Here is a 19298-nt window from a genome sequence, read left to right as displayed (position 1 = left end):
ACAAAGCCCCTTAGGTACCAGTACAGTGGAAACTCCCCAAAAGTGACTCCATTTGGCAAACTACACCCATTGAGGAATTCATCTAGGGGGGTAGTGAGCATTTTGACCCCACAGGTGTCTCAGATTTTATTAAAAATGGGCAGTGAAAATGAAAAATGACATGGTTTTCCAATAAGACGTAGCATTAGTTTAAAATTTTTCATTTTCTCAACAAATAAAAGAGAAATGTTGCATTGAGCTATAGTACCAGTACTATATAACTAGATAACTAGGGCTAGATAACTACAGATAGGCAGGATTAGTGTGTTGCTAAACACGAGATCCTCACAGTGGAATCCACAGCAGCAGCAGCTGAAGCTGTATCAGCTACTGGCACACACTGGGCTTGATAAAGCAGCTGATCTGCTAATAAGAGAGCTGCACAGACATCTCTATAGCAGCAGTAGCTGAAATACAAGAGATTCATATAGAGGAACTCCTAGAGCAGCTGCTCATGTTGCTTCAGTTCCTGGCACACACCTTGTGACAAGGAGGGTACCGGTCCCAACTTGGAACAAAAATATTGAAACATAATATTTTTTGAATAAATATAAAAAAAATAAAATAAATAAAAACCAGGAAAATGCTAAAATAAATTATAAATACTAGAGTGTGATGGTATTAACCATTTAAATCTCATCCTTGTCCTATCTGAAATTACATATGTCAATGTAAAGTGCGCAAGCGCTAGTGAACGAACCTTATGGATACAATTGTATCACTATCTGAAACTGCTTAAAAAAAATAAATCTCACATTAAAGGTTAGGTTCTAACCAAAAAATTCCCATTGGTATTCATCCAGTGAAACATAGTACCAGTACAGTGGTACTCCAGAAAAATTACCCCATTTTGGAAACTAGATCCCTCAAAGAATCTAGGGGTGTAGTGAGCATTTTGACCGCACGTGTTTTGCAAAAATGAGCAAACAATAGATGTTGCCGATTGAAATTGCGGTTTTCCACAGATATGCCATTTCAGTGCCCAATGTGCTGTGCCCAGCTTGTACCACCGTAGACACACATCCCATAAATTGTTAAGCGGGTTCTCCAGAATACAGTAATACCCCATATGTGGTCATAAATAGCCGTTTGTGTACACGGCCAGGCTCCGTTGGACCACCATTTGGCTTTTGAAACGCAGAGTTTGGTGTTTTAGTGGTATTTCAGCTTATAAAGTGGGGGCATATGTGAGCTGGGCGGAGTGCAAGAGGTCATAATAGGATGATGTAATGTGGTGAATGAATAATCCATGGATTTGTGTGGTACGCTTTGAACCAATCCTTTATGCACAGGCCGGGTTTATTGGGTATTATACAGAATATCTGCGCTCCAGTATTGCCTTATATTGGACTTCTTCACTACCCCTATAAGCTGCACAAGGCCCTAAAGTTTCCTCATCTCCGCTGCATCTACAGGATTCACATGTGGGGTCCAACAAATGATGCTGTGGGGTATTTAGTGAAACTCTACTGGACTGTCATTTAGCATTATTTTGCATCATTGCGATTTGAGAGTCATAACGTGTTATTTTTCCATGACGGAGCTGTGTGAGGGCACTTTTTTTGTGGAACGAGCTGTAATTTTTATTGGTTCCATTTTGGGGTACATGTGATATTTTTTATCACTATTTATTAAATTTTTTGGGAGATGAGGAAACCAAAAAACAGCCATTCTAGCACTTTTTTTTTTTTTTTTACAGTGTTCACCGTGCAGTATAAACATGTTATATAAACTTCATTCTGTGGGTCGATACGTTACCACAATAAAAATACTCTTTTCCAAAAAAAACAAACAAATCAGGTTTTAGTGTCGCCATTTTCTGGCAGCCATAACTTTTTTATTTTTTAGTTGGTATTGCTGCGGGAGGGCTTGTTTTATGCGTGACAAATTGTAGTTTCTATTGGTACCATTTTGCGTTACTTGCAACTTTATTACATTTTTTTTGAGACAAGATTACCAAAAAATAAAATGCGGTCATTGTTTTTTATTAAAAAAAATGTACGGTGTTCACCGTGCAGTAAAAATAATGTGATATTTTTATAGATCAGGCCGTACCGAACGCGGCGATACCTATTATGTATAGTTTTTTTTCAGGTTTTCATTTTTTTTCTAATAAAGGAGTTGATCAGGGAAACAGGGCGATTATTGTTTTTATTTGTTAACAGTTTTATTTATTTATTTTTCTTTAACAATTTTTTTTACTTTTTCTTTTACACTGACCTGGGGACATGAAGATCTGGTCTTCTGATCCCCGGTAAAATACACTGCACTATGTGTAGTGCAGTGTATTGTAACGGTCATTCTTCATCTGACAGTTAGCCTTTTAGGTCCTGCCTCGGGCAGGATCTAATAGGCTTCCGTACCTGGGCAACCAGGAAGCCTAGCAAAGGCTTCCTGGTTGCCAAAGCAACAATCGCCACCCGCGATCCACGGCGGGGGAGCCCGGGGGGGGGGGGTACAGAGGGAGTTCCCTCCCTCTGTCAACCACTTCAATGCGTCGGACGTCATTGACAGCTGCATTGAAGGGGTTAAATGGCTGCGATCGACAGTAAGCCATCGCAGCGGGATGTCAGCTGTGTAACAGCTAACAGCCGCTGAAGATAAAGCGCGCACAGCTCCTGTGCTCGCTTTATCTACAGGGCGTGACTGTACACCCGAGTGCGGGAGCGCACTTTGTATTTGGACGTACAGTCACGCCCAAAAGCGGGAAGGGGTTAATGACAAGTTTATCAAACATCAAGCGATATCAGTATTGACTTAATTGCTGGACTGTTGTATATGTCTCCATTCAAAAACAATGCCATATCTGAAGATAGATGACGTTATTGACTTGGCCTTGCAGTCCCATCTCTTTTCTCTAGCGCTTAACCCCAACTCTCCTGGAGTTGTTTCTCTTGTAATAGTAGCATTGGTTCACTGGCTGTTTTACCGTGTAAGATATTCAAAGAGGGAAGCGCTGTGGAGAACAGATCTCAGGCCAGGAATACTGCCGTCCATGATTAGATGTTACCACAATGACACCATGTGATGTGTAAACATGGGTCAGGTTAATAAAAATTACATGTTTGATGTTGTAAACCTCACTAACCGTGAGGGAAAAAGACACAAAATCTGTGTCGTGTTCGGGGATAAAAGCAACTGTCAGCTCCCAGTGCTCTGAGGTAGATAGCAAACGGTTGACGCAGGGTTTGGAAGGTGCAATAAAAGGTAATTTGACTAATAAAGAAGTGGCATCAATAAATGCCACTGGACGGGACATAAGGTTGGTCTCCTGGATTGCAGGAGTGTTTAACCCCTTCCCGCACCTTGGGGTAAATGCACGTCCAGGTGAGCAGTAACTTCGCGCACCTGGGCGTGCAGTAACGTCCGCGCTTTAACAGTTAACCGCCGCGCAGCGCTACACCGCAGCGGCGGTTAACTGTGCAGGGTGTCAGCCCTGCTCCCCCCCGTTGCCGAACAGCGGCCTGTCGCCGCTGAAATCGGCAATTAACCCCTTCGATGCGGTGGTCGATTGCGATTACCACATCGAAGAGGTTTACAGCGGATCGGCAGCCCCCCACATGTATTTGCGGGGGCTGGCGATCCTTATCATGGCAACCAGAGGCCAGACAATGACCTCCGGGTTGCCATGTACGGAAGCCTCGGAGGATCAGCCTCCGGCCGGTCCTCCGATGCTTCCTGTCAGTGTGACAGTTACGTCACAATGACAGTTAGAACACATTACACTACGTGTGTAGTGTAATGTGTTCCAGCAGCGATCAAAGCTGCAAGTCTCAGTGTCCCCTAGTGGGACAAGTAAAAAAAGTAAAAAAAAAAAAAGATAAATGTTTTTAAAAAGTGTAAAAATAAAAGTTAAGTGACAAACAAAGAATGCTTTTTTTCCTCTAATAAGTCTTTTATTATAGGAAAAAAATGAACACGTTAAAAAAATTACACATATTTGGTATCGCCGCGTTCGTAACGACCCCAACTATCAAACTAATATTTTTCCTGCACGGTGAACACTACAAAAAAAAATAAACGAAAAACAGTGCCCGAATCACAATTTTTGGGTTACCAACCCTCCCAAAATATACAATAAAAAGTGATCAAAAAGTCGCATGTACGCCAAAATGGTACCAATACAAAACTACATCCCGTCCCGCAAAAAACAAGCCCTTACACCGCTTTGACTGAAAAATAAAAACGTTATGGCTCTCAGAATATGGTGACAAAAATGTATTTATTTTATAAATAAGTGATTTTATTGCACAAACGCTGCAAAACATAAAACAAATATATACATATGGTATCGCCGTAATCGTACAGTCCCGCAGAATAAAGTATAATCGTCATTTATAGCCCAGGGTGAAGGCCATAAAAAACATTGTCAGAATTGATGTTTTTTGGTCACCTTGCTTGTCCAAAAAAAATTCTGGTACCCAAAAATGGTACCAATGAAAACCTACAGATGGTCTCGCAACGAATAAACCCTCACACAGCTCCGGTGGTGAAAAAATAAAAAAAGTTCTGGCTCCCAGAATATGGCGATGCAAAATGTGCAGAGTGTTCAAAAGCAGATCAGATCGGGCGCCATTTATAAGTGCGATACGGGCCACATATCTGCGGATTATTTATTTACTGCATTATTATACCCTCTTATTATACCCTGATGTACCCCGCACAGATAACATGTACCCTGATGTACCCCACACAGATAACATATGCCCCCACATTATAAACTGAAACACCAGTAAAACCCCAAACAGAACAACCACCAAGCTACATCTGTGCCCCAAAAGCCAAATGGCGTCCCTCCCTTCTGAGCCCTACAGCGTGCCTAAACACCAATTTACGCCCACAGATATGGCATCGCTATACCCGGGAGAACCCGGTTAATATCTTATGAGGTATTTGTCTTCAGTGGCACAAACTGGGCATAACATATAGTGCACTAAAATGGCATGAGTGGAAAATTGTAATTTTCACTCCGCACCATGCGCTGCACATTAACCCCTTCGCGCACCACAACATAGCATGTCTTAGTGTGGGGGGGGGGGTGATGTATGGAGCGTCTCACGTGAAAAATAAAGAATTTAAAACTGCAAAATCGCTGCTTGTTTGGTCACCTTCGCTCTACCTAAAAATTTAATAAAAAGTGCTCAAAAGTTGTATGTACCAAAAAATGCTACCAATAAAAACGACCGCTCGTACCTCAATAAATAAGCCCTCATATCGCTCTATTGACTGAAAAATAAAAAAAGTTGTGGCTCTTGGAACGCGGGGAGGAAAAAACTAAAAAGGAAAAGAAAAAAAAATGGATCAGTCCAGAAAGGGTTAATTACTTTCTAATGAAAAACCATTTACGACCACCCGTGGGGTATAGCCGTACTCGGGAGAAATTGCTTTACAAATGTTGGGGTGCTTTTCCCCCCTTTATCCTTTGTGAAATTGAAAAAAAATGCAACATTTTAGTGGAAGAAATGTTGATATTCATTTTCACGGCCTGCAAAAGACTTGTGGGGTCTAAATGCCCACTATATCCCTAGATAGATTCTTTAAGTGGTGTGGTTTCCACTGTTTTGGCCTCTCAGGGGCTTTGCAAATGCGACATGGCACCCAAAAACCATTTGAGCTCCAAAAGCCAAATAGCGCTCATTCCCTTCTAAGCCTTGCTGTGGGTCCAAACAGCAGTTTATTACCACATATGGCATATTTCCGTAATCGGGAGAATTTGTTTTACAAATGTTGGGGTGCTTTTTCTCCTTTATTCCTTGTAAAAATTAAAAAGGGCTACCTTTTTTTCAGAAAAAAAAGTCGATTTTTACCTTTACAGAATTCCAATGAATTCAGCAAAACAACCGTGGGGTCAAAATGCTAACTTTACCCCTAGAAAAATTCCTTGATGAGTGTAGTTTTCAAAATGGGGTCACTTTCCGGGGGTTTCCACTATTTTGTTCCCTCCAGTGCATTTCAAACACGACAAGGCACTGAAAACTATTGCAGCAAAATCAGAATTTCAAAATCCAAATGGTGCTCCTTCCCTTCTGAGTCCTGCTGTGGGTCCAAACAGCAGTTTATTACCACATATGGGGTATTGCTATAATCAGGAGAAATTGCTATACATATGTTGGTGTTTTTTCTCTTTTATTCCTTGAAAAAAGTAAAAAATTCTACGTTTTTTCAGAAGAAAAAAAAGTCTATTTTCATCTTCACAAACTAATTCAAATAAATTTTGCAAAAAAACTGTGGGTTCAAAATGCTAACTATACCCCTAGATAAATTCCCTGAAGGGTGTAGATTCCAAAATGAGGTCACTTTTGGGGGTCTTTATTGTTTTGGCCCCACAAGACCTCTTCAAACCTGACATGGTACCTAAAATACATGCTAAAAAAAAAAAAAGGAGGCCCCAAAATCCACTAGGTGCTCCTTTGCTTCTGAGGCCTGTGTTTCAGTCCATGACCGCACTAGGGCCACATGTGGGGTATTTCTAAAAACTGCAGAATCTGGGCAATAAATAAGTTACATTTCTCGGGTAAAACCTTCTGTGGTATAGAAAAAAATTACAAATGAATTTTGTAAAAAAAAAAAAAAAAAAAAAAAAAAAAAAACAAAAAAAATGAAATCTGTAACTTTCACCTCTACTTTGCTTTAATTCCTGTTAAACGCCTAAAGGGTTAATACACTTTCTGAATGCTGTTTTGAATACTTTGAGGGGTGCAATTTTCAAAATGGGGTGATTTATGGGGACTTTCTAATACATAAGGCCCTCAAAGCCACTTCAGAACTGAACCTTGTAAAAATCGCCTTTTGAAATTTTCTTGAAAATATGAGAAATTGCTGCTAAAGTTCTAAGTCTTGTAACGTCCTAGAAAAATAAAAGATTGTTCAAAAAACGATGCCAAACTAAAGTAGACATATGGGAAATGTTCACTAGTAACTATTTTCTGTGGTATTACTATCTGTTTTACAAGCAGATACCTTTAAATTTAGAAAAATGCTAATTTTTGCACATTTTCTCAAAATCTTGGTGTTTTTTACAAATAAATATTGAATTTATCAAGCAAATTTTTTCACTAACAAAGTACAATATGTCACGAGAAAACAATCTCAGAATCGCTTGGATAGGTAAAAGCATTCCGGAGTTACCACATAAAGTGACACGTCAGATTTGAAAAATCGGCTTCGTCCTGAAGGCCAAAACAGGCTCAGTCCTGAAGGGGTTAATCACTCTGGAGATGTGCTTCCACCCAACATATACTTCATATGTGGGCATAAAGCATATAAGTGGTTGCCACCCGGGAGACCAGGAGTATGTACTTTAGCAAGGATACAACCAGCTACTTGGGTATGGGAAGATAAAGATTTCCCCTATGTTAATGTTCCCCAACACGTTATTAACCCCTTAAGGACGCAGCCTAGTTTGGGCCTTAAGGCTCAGAGCCCATTTTTCAAATCTGACATATTTCACTTTATGTGGTAATAACGTTGGAATGCTTAAACCTATCCAAGCGATTCCGAGATTGTTTTCTCGTGACACTTTGGGCTTCATGTTCGTGGTAAAATTTGGTCGATATATTCAGTCTTTATTTGAGAAAAATTGCAAAATTTAGAGAAAATTTAGAAAAAATAGCATTTTTCAGAATTTAAATGCATCTGCTTGAAAAACAGACGGTTATACCACCCAAAATAGTTACTAGTTCACATTTCCCATGTGTCTACTTTAGATTGGCATCGTTTTTTGTACATTTTATTTTTCTTGGACGTTACAAGGCTTAGAACATAAACAGCAATTTCTCATATTTTTAAGAAAATTTCAAAAGCCTTTTTTTTAAGGTACCTGTTCAGTTCTGAAGTGGCTTTGAGGGGCCTATGTATTAGAAACCCCTATAAAGCACCCCATTTTAAAAACTAGACCCCTCAAAGTATTCAAAACAGCATTTAGAAAGTTTTTTAACCCTTCAGGCATTTCACAGGAATTAAAGCACAGTGGAGGTGAAATTTGCAAATTTCGTTTTTCTTTCTGAATTTCAATTTTATTCTATTTTTTTTCTGTAACAAAGAAGGTTTTACCAGAGAAACACAACTAAATATGTATTGTCCAGATTCTGCAGTTTTTAGAAATGTCCCACATGTGGCTCTAGTGAGCTCGTGGACTAAAACACAAGCCCCAGAAGCAAAGAAGCACCTAGTGCATTTTGCTGGTGCTTTTTTATTAGCATATATTTTAGGCAGCATGCCAGGTTTGGAGAGGTGTTGAGGTGCCAAAACAGTAGGAATCCCCCAAAACTGACCTCATTTTGGAAACTGCACCCCTCAAGGAATTAATTTATGGTTATTGTTACAATTTTGACACCGTAGTTTTTTCACAGCGCGTATTTGAATTGGGCTGTGAAATTAAAAGAATGACAATTTTTACAATAAGATGTCATTTTTGATCAGAATTTCTTATTTTCACAGGGAACAAAATGCCCCATTTTGTTGCCCAATTTGTCCTGAGTGCGGCAATAGCCCATTTGTGGTGATAAACTGCCGTTTGGGCCCATGGGAGGGCTCAGAAGGAAAGGACCACCATTTGGCCTACTGGAGCTTTTCTGGTGCTAAGTCATGTATGCAGAAGCCCCTGAGGTACCAGTACAGTTGAAACCCCCAAGAAGTGACCCCATTTTAAAAACTACACCCCTTAAGACATTCATCTAGAGGTGTAGTGAGCATTTTGACCCCCACAGGTGTTGTGTAAAAGGTAATGCGCAACAGATGGTGCAGTGTGAAATTTGCAATTTTCTATATATCTATGCCAATTCAGTGATGCAATATATTGTGCCCAGCATGCGCCACCAGAGATATACACCCCATACACTGTAATGTGGGTTCTCCCGGGTACGGCAATACCCTACATGTGGCTGTTAGCTGCATGGGCACACAGGGCTCAGAAGGGAAAGATGAGGGGGATAAACTGTGCGGAGTTGGTCAGGGTAGACTAAAAATCTAAGGGATGTATGGTCAAATTTTAAAACACTTTCATACCGAGCCCTGGTTTTTCGGGACACGTGCCACATTGATATATTGTGTCCTCCCTTATCCCCCTCTTATAGCAGACTTTGCACCTCTTGACTTTTTCTCTTCTTGCCAGTTTGGGGAACTTCTGGGAAGTGTTGCCCTGGTATGATGTGTGGCCTCGCTTCCAGAAGTACTGTTTGCCCCCTTCTTGGTCCCTAAAGATTAGGTTCTTGACAATGATGTGCACGGCCAGCTTCTTACACCACACCGCATGGCGCTGTAGGGCTTCAGGACTTGATCTGACAAGTCCACCCCTCCCATGTACCTATTGTAGTGCAGGATGCAGTCTGGTTTGGGGGTCTCTGTACTGGTACATGGTTACTGGTGTGGCCATGTATTGTTGTCCATATAAGGACATCTCTCCTGTCCTTGTACTGGACACACAATATGTTGCTGCTAGATTGTGCCCTGCTCTCACCCATTCTGAGTGTTTGCCCAAGCAGAGTCTTAGGGAGGCTTCTCAGATTTCTTCTAGCAGTGCCGCATGCCGCAGTACTTCTGGAAGCGAGGCAGTTGAAGAGTGGGACGCTGGTATAAAAATTATCCAGGTAGAGGTGGTAACCCTGGTCCAGCAGTGGGTGCACCAAATCCCACACAATTTTTGCATTAACTCCCAGTAAGGGGGGGCATTCTGGGGTCTGAATACTGCTGTCCTTCCCTTCATATATCCTAAATTTGTAGGTATATCCTGATGCACTCTCGCACAGCTTATACATCTTCACACCATACCTTGCCCTCTTACTCGGCAAGTACTGGCGAAAATGAAGCCTACCTTTAAAATCTACCAAGGACTCAATAGAAATACATTCTGAGGGTGTATGCTTGGGAAAACCGGGCATTGAAACTGTCTAATAGGGGTCTCTTTATACAAATGGTCAAAACTGGGGCCATCTCAAGGTGGGCACTGCTTATTATCAGTATAATGTAAGAAGCGAAGTATTGCCTAATTTATATTTTTTAGGTTCCAGTTCAGTTCTACAGTTGCATTGAGGGGCCTATATATTAGACACCCCATTTTAGAAACTAGACCCCTCAAAGTATTCACAGCAGCATATAGAAAGTTTATGAACCCTTTAGGTGTTTCACGGGAATTTAGAGCAAAGTAGAGGTGAAATTTACATTATTTATTTTTTTGGTCAGAAATGCCTCTTTTTTCAATTTTTTTAGAACACAAAAGGTATTACCAGAGAAACGCAACGTAATACTTATTGCCCAGATTCTGCAGATACTTATTGCCCACATGTGGCCCTAGTGCACTAATGGACCGAAGCACCGGCCTCAGAAGCAAAAGGAGCCCCTAGAGGATTTTGAGGCCTCCTTTTTATTAGGCACCATGTCCGGTTTTAAGAGGTCTTGGTGCCAAAACAGTGGAAAACCCCCAAAAGTGAAATTTGGAAACTAGACCCCTTGAGGAATTCATTGTAGTTTTCATGGGGTGCATGCGACTTTTTGATCAGTTTTTATTCTGTTTTTAAGTGGCGTGGTAACTAAAAAAACAGCAATTTTTTTTACATCGTTCACCGTGCGCTATAAATGACATTCACTTTATTCTGCGGGGGGAAACGAATACATCGATACCATATGTGCATAGTTTTTTTTATGTCTTATGGCGTTTGCACAATAAAAAACGTTTTGTAAAAAATCATTTACTTTTTGTGTTACCATATGCTAAGAGACAGAACTTTTTTATTTTTCCAACAATAAAGCCGTGCGAGGACGTGTTTTGCGTAACTGAACTGTAGTTTTGATAATTTTTTTTTTTTTTTAGGTACATGTGACTTTTTGATCTCTTTATTCCCATTTTTGGGAGGTGAAGTGACCAAAAAATTGTGATTCTGGTACGGTTTATTATTATTTTCTTTTATGGCGTTCACCGCGCGGGATAAATAACAAAATTATTTTGTAGTTCAGGCCGTTACGGACGCGGCGATACCAAACATCCAGTAAAAAATGGCAACGTTTCGACCCGTGACAAGTGAAGGGTCTTTCTCAAGCCTTCACTTGTCACAGGTCGAAACGTTGCCATTTTTTACTGGATGTTTGACCAATAAAATTACTTATCGATTGAAACTTGGGAGACATGTGCTGCTGTTCACCACGCCTTTTCTGAAGATTATATTAGGTCAGACTGGGTTTGTCTGATTTTACAGCGTGTCACCGCTCCTGATAACTGGATTTGTGCCGCTTCAAATATTGTATTTTTTGGATTATATCCACAGGACATGTCATAAATGTCAAATAGATGCAGGTCCCACATCTGGGACGCGCACCTCTCTAGAACGGGGTCCCCTAAACCCCGTCACGCTTTCTGTGCTCTCCCGGCCACTTGATTACATGTGGAGTTACTGAAACAGCGTAACTCGCGGAGCTACGCTGTTTCCATATCTCCCATAGAACTGAACAGTAGTTACGGAAACAGCGTAGCGCGCGAGCTACGCTGCTTCCGTAACTGCCATTCACTACTATGGGAGTTAGGGAAACTGCGTAGTTACGCTGTTTCAGTAACTCCACATGAAACCAAGTCGCCGTTGGTTCAAGTACACTAAAGGAACTAATAAAATGTGTAACAAAAACAAAACAAAAAAAAAAAAAACACACCTTTTCCCATTTTTCCCCAAGCACAATGTAAAAAATTAAATAATTACGCCCCGCAACAAAATAAGCCCTAACACCACTCATTTGATTAAAAAAAAAAAAAAAGTTTGGCTCTCAGAATGTGGTGAAACCGAATTCATTATTTTAACAAATTATTTTTTCCCTATTTTCTGTTGTGTAAAATCTGGGTGCGTCTTATGGTCAGGTGCTTCTTAACCCCTTCAGGACCCAGCCACTTTTGGACCAAATGACAGCCTCATTTTTTAAATCTGACGTGTGTTACTTACTATATGTGGTAATAACTTGGGAATGCTTTTACCTATCCAAGCGATTCTGACATTGTTTTCTCGTGACATATTGTACTTTAAGTTAGTGAAAAAATTTGGTCGATATATTCAATATTTTTGTGTGAAAAACACCAAAATTTAGAGAAAATTTGCAAAAAATTAGCATTTTCTAAATTCAAATGTATCTGCTTGTAAGACAGATAGTTATACAACACAAAATAGTTACTAGCTAACATTTCCCATATGTCTACTTTAGATTGGCATCATTTTTTGAACACACTTATTTTTCTAGGACGTTACAAGGCTTATAAGTTTAGAAGCAATTTCTCAAATTTAAGAAAATTTCAAAAGCCAATTTTTTTAGGGATTAGTTCAGTTCTGAAGTGGCTTTGAGGGCCTTATATATTAGGAACCCCACAAATCACCCCATTTTAAAAACTGCACCCCTTAAAGTATTCAAAACAGCATTTAAAAAGTTTAACCCTTTATGCGTTTCACAGGAATTAAAACAAAGTGGAGGGAAATTTGCAAATTTCATTTTTTTTTTGCAGAAATTCCAGTTTAATCAATTTTTCCTGTAATACTTAAGGTTTTTACCAGAGAAACACAACTGAATATTTATTGCCCTGATTCTGAAGTTTTTAGAAATATCCCACATGTGGCCCTAGTGTGCTACGGGCCTGAAACAAAAGCCCCAGAACAAAGGAGCACCGAGAGGATTTTTGGGCCTTCCTTTTCTTAAATTATATTTCAGGCACCATTTCAGGTTAGAGGAGGTCTTGTGGTGCAAAAATAACGGAAACACCCCAAAAAAGACCCCATTTTGGAAACTACACCGCTTGAGGAATTCATCTAGGGGTGTAGTGAGCATTTTGACCCCACAGGTGTTTCATAGATTGCATTAGAATTGGGCAATGAAAAATTACATTATTTTTTTTCAACAAATAAATGATGAAAAGCACCCCAACATTTGTAAAGCAACTTCTCCAGAGTACGGAAATACCAAACATGTGGTCATAAACTGCTGTTTGGGGAAGCGGCAGGTCTCAGAAGGGAAGGCCCGCCATTTAGCTTTTGGAGTACAGATTTTGCTGGTTTGATTTCTTTGCACCATGTCGCATTTGTAAAGCTCCTAAGGTACCAGTACAGTGTTAACCCCCCAAAAGTGACTCCATTTGGGAAACTACACTCCTAAAGGAATTCAACTAGGGGTGTAGTGAGCATTTTGACCCCACAGGTGTCTCATATTTCTTTAGAATTGGGCAGTAAACATGAAAAATCACATTTTCCAATAAGATGTAGCTTTACCTCAAAATTTTTATTTTTTTTAACAAATAAATGATGAAAAGCACCGTAACATTTGCAAAGCAACTTCTTCAGAGTACGGAAATACCCCACACGTGGTCATAAACTGCTATTTGGACACACAGCAAGGCTCTAAAGGGAAGGAGCGCCATTTAGTATTTGGAGTGGAGATTTTACAAGATTCGTTTTTTGACCCGATGTTGCATTGAGCTATAGTATCAGTATAGTGGTACCCCTGATAAATTACCCCATTTTGGAAACTAGATCCCTCAAAGAATTTATCTAGGGGTGTAGTGAGCATTTTGACCGCACAAGTGTTTTGCAAAAATGAGTAAACAATAGATGTTGCAGATTGAAAATTGCTGTTTTCCACAGATATGCCATTTCAGTGCCCAATGAGTTGTGCCCAGCTTGTACCACCGTAGACACACATACCATAAATTGTTAAGTGGGTTCTCCAGAATACCCCATATGTGGTCATAAATTGCCATTTGTGTACACGGCCAGGCTCAGTTGGACCACCATTTGGCTTTTGCCTGGTGTTTTAGTGGTATTTTATCTTATAATGTGGGGGCATATGTAAGCTGGGCAGAGTACATCAGGGTATATGTAAGTTGGGCGGAGTACATCAGGGTATATGTAAGCTGGGCGGAGTACATCAGGATATGTGTAATCTGTGCGGAGAACATCAGGGTATATGTAAACTGTGTGGAGTACATCAGGGTATATGTAAACTGTGGAGTACATCAGGGTATATATAATATGTGCGGGTACATCGGGGTATATGTAAACTCGGCGGAGTACATCAGGCTATATATAAGCTGGGCGGAGTGCATCAGGTCATAATAGGATGATGTAATAATGGGGTGAATGAATAATCCATGGATTGGTGTGGTACGCTTTGAACCAATCCTTTATACACAGGCCGGGTTTATTGGGTATTATACAGAATATCTGCGCTCACTTATTGCCTAATCTTGGACTTCTTCACCAGCCCTATAAGCCGCACAAGGCCCTAAAGTTTCCTCATCACCGCTGTGTCCATGGGGTCCACCTGGGGGGTCCAGCAAATGACGATGTGGGGTGTTTAGTGAAATTCTACTGGACCTAAAAATTAGTCTGGGCCGTCATTTAGTATCATTTTGCATCATTGCGTTTTGAGAGTCATAACGTGTTATTTTTCCGTTAAGGCGTGTGTGAGGGCGCGTTTTTTGTGGAACGAGCTGTAATTTTTATTGGTTCCATTTTGGGGGACATGAGATTTTTTTATCACTATTTATTCCATTTTTTGGGAGAGGAGGAAACCAAAAAACAGCCATTCCAGCAAGTTTCTTTTTTTTACAGTGTTCACCGTGCAGTATAAGCAACATGTTAACTTTATTCTGCGGGGCGATACGATTACAGCGACACCAAATTTATATTGTTTTTTACGTTTCACTACGCTCCCACAATAAAAACTCTTTTCTAAAAAAAATCATGTTTTAGTGTCGCCATTTTCTGACAGCCATAACTTTATTTTTTCGTTGATATCGCTTGTTTTATGCGTGACGAACTGTAGTTTACATTGGTACCATTTTGCGTTACTTGCAACTTTTTGATCACTTTTTATTAAAAATTTTTTAGTCAAGATGACCAAAATATAAAATACGGTCATTGTTTTTTATTAAAACATTTTACGGTGTTCACCGTGCGGTAAAAATAATGTGATATTTTTATAGATCAGGCCGTTCTGAACGCGGCGATACCTATTATGTATAGTTTTTTTTTTCATATTTTCATGGGAAACAGGGCAAGTGTGGTTTTTATTATTTATTTATTAATTAATTTTTTTTTACATTTTTCACTTTTTCTTTTACACTGACCTGGGGACTTGAAGATCTGGTCTTCTGATCCCCGGTACGATGCACTGCACTACTTAGTGTAGTGCATCGTAACTGTCATTTTTTATTTGACAGTTAGCCGATTAGGTCCTGCCTCGGGCAGGACCTAATAGGCTACCGTACCTTGGCAACCAGGAAGCCTAGTAACATAGCAACAATTGCCACCCGCGATCCATCGCGGGGAGGCCCGGGAGGTAGAGGGAGCTCCCTCCCTCTGTAAACCACTTCAATGCGGCGGACGTCATTGACAGCCGCATTGAAGGGGTTAAATGGCTGCGATCGGCGGTAACCGCCATCGCAGCGGCATGTCAGCTGTGTATAACAGTCGACAGCCGCTGCAGATACAGCGCGCACAGCTCCTGTGCTCACTTTATCTGCCGGGCATAACTGTACGCCCAATCGCGGGAAGGGGTTAAAGTCCGAAAAATACAAATAAATATATACAATATATATATATATACATACACATATATATATATATAACCATAGAACGTAGTAACAGCACTAGGACTTCAGAGTAGATGGAACCGGATGGATTTATTCACCTCAAGTGAGCAACGTTTCGGTTCAACAGAGAACCTTTCTCAAGCTACCACATACTGCACAGTGTCAAGTATAAATAGGAAGTACATACAGTAATTCACAAAAAAACTATTTGATGTACAGTTTCCATAAAACACACAAATAGGCAGAGGCGTAGCTAGGTTCTCCTGCACCCGGGGCAAAGATTGTTTGGCGCGCCCCCTCTCCACCCCCCAACTTATTTCCCGACATCTCCTTCCCCCTCGCCATGTTTTCTTTCCCTACCAATCAATGAGGTGTAATTTTTTTTTCAGGTTTTTTTTAATGTAACGCGAGTATAAAAGCATTTCTACATTTTAAAAGCGATAGTTATATTATGTAATTAATTAAAAGAAAATAAATTAAAGAGGCCACACACAGCCCCCCTTGTAGATGGCACCACACACAGCCCGCTTCCCCCCAAGTAGATAGCGCCACACTCCCACCCCTTGTACTTCGCGCCACACTGTGAACAGACCGGTGAGCGGTAGCCTACCGCTACCACTCTCCGCTCTGCCTGGTGTGACTTACCGGAGAAGCCGAGGAGGTCATGCGGCGCAGGCAGCGGCGGAGTTCCTTCTGACGAGGGTTGGTGACAGCCAGTGCCGGCCTTCACTTGGATGGCGCCCTGTGCGGGACTCTCTATTGCCCGCCCCCTACACAAACCAAAAATTAACCACATATATGGACACGCTGGAACATATATACTGTACATACATAAAGACAGATATTTAGACATACAGGCAAATATACATACACACATCTGGAATATATACAAACAGGTAAATATAGAGACGTTCAAACACATACATATATATATACACACATACACACACAAATACACAGACAGGAACATATACAAATACATAAAAGGCACAAATATACAAGCACAAAGAGACATTCACAAACAGACCCATATATACCCACACAGGCACATATGTACACAGCACAGATAATGTAGTAGATGTTACCTGCAGTCCTATGTAACACCACAGATAACACAGTGATAACCGAGTACTGATAATGTAGTTGTGTCCCCCTGCAGTCTTATGTAACACCACATTGTGCTAAATTACAATCTCAGCTCTGCTACACAGTACAGCTAATGTAATAGATGTTACCTGCGGTCCTATATAACACTACAGATAGCACCAGGGGCATAACTAGAAAAGACTGGGCCCCATAGCAAACTTTTGACTGGGGCCCCCCCTCCCCTGGGTGTCACACAACCCCCCCTTGTAGATAGTGCCTTTTTTACAGCCGTATGGTGTTCCCTGCAGGGGGGGGCTGTATGCCGTTCCCTACAGGGGGGGGGCTGTATGCCGTTCCCTACAGGGGGGGGGCTGTATGCCGTTCCCTACAGGGGGGGGGCTGTATGCCGTTCCCTACAGGGGGGGGGCTGTATGCCGTTCCCTACAGGGGGGGGCTGTATGCCGTTCCCTACAGGGGGGGGCTGTATGCCGTTCCCTACAGGGGGGGGGCTGTATGCCGTTCCCTACAGGGGGGGGGCTGTAGCCGTTCCCTACAGGGGGGGGCTGTAGCCGTTCCCTACAGGGGGGGGGCTGTACGCCGTTCCCTACAGGGGGGGGGGGCTGTACGCCGTTCCCTACAGGGGGGGGGGGCTGTACGCCGTTCCCTACGGGGGGGGGCTGTACGCCGTTCCCTACGGGGGGGGGCTGTACGCCGTTCCCTACGGGGGGGGGCTGTACGCCGTTCCCTACGGGGGGGGGGCTGTACGCCGTTCCCTACGGGGGGGGGCTGTACGCCGTTCCCTACGGGGGGGGGGCTGTACGCCGTTCCCTACGGGGGGGGGGCTGTACGCCGTTCCCTACGGGGGGGGGCTGTACGCCGTTCCCTACAGGGGGGGGGCTGTACGCCGTTCCCTACAGGGGGGGGGCTGTACGCCGTTCCCTACAGGGGGGGGGCTGTACGCCGTTCCCTACAGGGGGGGGGCTGTACGCCGTTCCCTACAGGGGGGGGGGCTGTACGCCGTTCCCTACAGGGGGGGGGCTGTACGCCGTTCCCTACAGGGGGGGGGCTGTACGCCGTTCCCTACAGGGGGGGGGCTGTACGCCGTTCCCTACAGGGGGGGGGCTGTACGCCGTTCCCTACAGGGGGGGGGCTGTACGCCGTTCCCTACAGGGGGGGGGCTGTACGCCGTTCCCTACAGGGGGGGGGCTGTACGCCGTTCCCTACAGGGGGGGGGCTGTACGCCGTTCCCTACAGGGGGGGGGCTGTACGCCGTTCCCTACAGGGGGGGGCTGTACGCCGTTCCCTACAGGGGGGGGGCTGTACGCCGTTCCCTACAGGGGGGGGGCTGTACGCCGTTCCCTACAGGGGGGGGGCTGTACGCCGTTCCCTACAGGGGGGGGCTGTACGCCGTTCCCTACAGGGGGGGGCTGTACGCCGTTCCCTACAGGGGGGGGGCTGTACGCCGTTCCCTACAGGGGGGGGGCTGTACGCCGTTCCCTACAGGGGGGGGGCTGTACGCCGTTCCCTACAGGGGGGGGGCTGTACGCCGTTCCCTACAGGGGGGGGGCTGTACGCCGTTCCCTACAGGGGGGGGCTGTACGCCGTTCCCTACAGGGGGGGGGCTGTACGCCGTTCCCTACAGGGGGGGGGCTGTACGCCGTTCCCTACAGGGGGGGGGGCTGTACGCCGTTCCCTACAGGGGGGGGGCTGTACGCCGTTCCCTACAGGGGGGGGCTGTACGCCGTTCCCTACAGGGGGGGGGGCTGTACGCCGTTCCCTACAGGGGGGGGGCTGTACGCCGTTCCCTACAGGGGGGGGGCTGTACGCCGTTCCCTACAGGGGGGGGCTGTACGCCGTTCCCTACAGGGGGGGGGCTGTACGCCGTTCCCTACAGGGGGGGGGCTGTACGCCGTTCCCTACAGGGGGGGGGCTGTACGCCGTTCCCTACAGGGGGGGGGCTGTACGCCGTTCCCTACAGGGGGGGGCTGTACGCCGTTCCCTACAGGGGGGGGGGGCTGTACGCCGTTCCCTACAGGGGGGGGGCTGTACGCCGTTCCCTACAGGGGGGGGGCTGTACGCCGTTCCCTACAGGGGGGGGGCTGTACGCCGTTCCCTACAGGGGGGGGGCTGTACGCCGTTCCCTACAGGGGGGGGCTGTACGCCGTTCCCTACAGGGGGGGGCTGTACGCCGTTCCCTACAGGGGGGGGGCTGTACGCCGTTCCCTACAGGGGGGGGGCTGTACGCCGTTCCCTACAGGGGGGGGCTGTACGCCGTTCCCTACAGGGGGGGGCTGTACGCCGTTCCCTACAGGGGGGGGGCTGTACGCCGTTCCTACAGGGGGGGGCTGTACGCCGTTCCCTACAGGGGGGGGCTGTACGCCGTTCCCTACAGGGGGGGGCTGTACGCCGTTCCCTACAGGGGGGGGGCTGTACGCCGTTCCCTACAGGGGGGGGGCTGTACGCCGTTCCCTACAGGGGGGGGGCTGTACGCCGTTCCCTACAGGGGGGGGGCTGTACGCCGTTCCCTACAGGGGGGGGGCTGTACGCCGTTCCCTACAGGGGGGGGGCTGTACGCCGTTCCCTACAGGGGGGGGGCTGTACGCCGTTCCCTACAGGGGGG

The 19298-nt window shown here is 44.3% G+C and overlaps 1 protein-coding gene across 6 annotated transcripts in view; it reads right to left on the bottom strand.

Annotated features, from left to right (window-relative positions):
- The window catches only part of PRICKLE4 (prickle planar cell polarity protein 4), a 185074-nt gene that overhangs the window by 71035 nt on the left and 94741 nt on the right, over positions 1 to 19298 (bottom strand). For 2 of the 6 annotated variants that reach the window (XM_075853572.1, XM_075853573.1), the window contains exon 1: positions 16238 to 16361. The exons of the other annotated variants lie outside the window; for them this stretch is intronic. The gene's annotated coding sequence lies outside the window, so the exon portion shown is untranslated. Of the gene's footprint in view, positions 1 to 16237; positions 16362 to 19298 lie in introns of those variants that run through there. 6 annotated transcript variants of the gene reach the window in all.

This window comes from Rhinoderma darwinii, chromosome 2 (assembly GCF_050947455.1).
Source record: "Rhinoderma darwinii isolate aRhiDar2 chromosome 2, aRhiDar2.hap1, whole genome shotgun sequence".
Lineage (NCBI taxonomy): Eukaryota > Metazoa > Chordata > Amphibia > Anura > Rhinodermatidae > Rhinoderma > Rhinoderma darwinii.
Note: the sequence above shows the minus strand (reverse complement) of the source record. Positions and strands in the feature narration are given on the sequence as shown.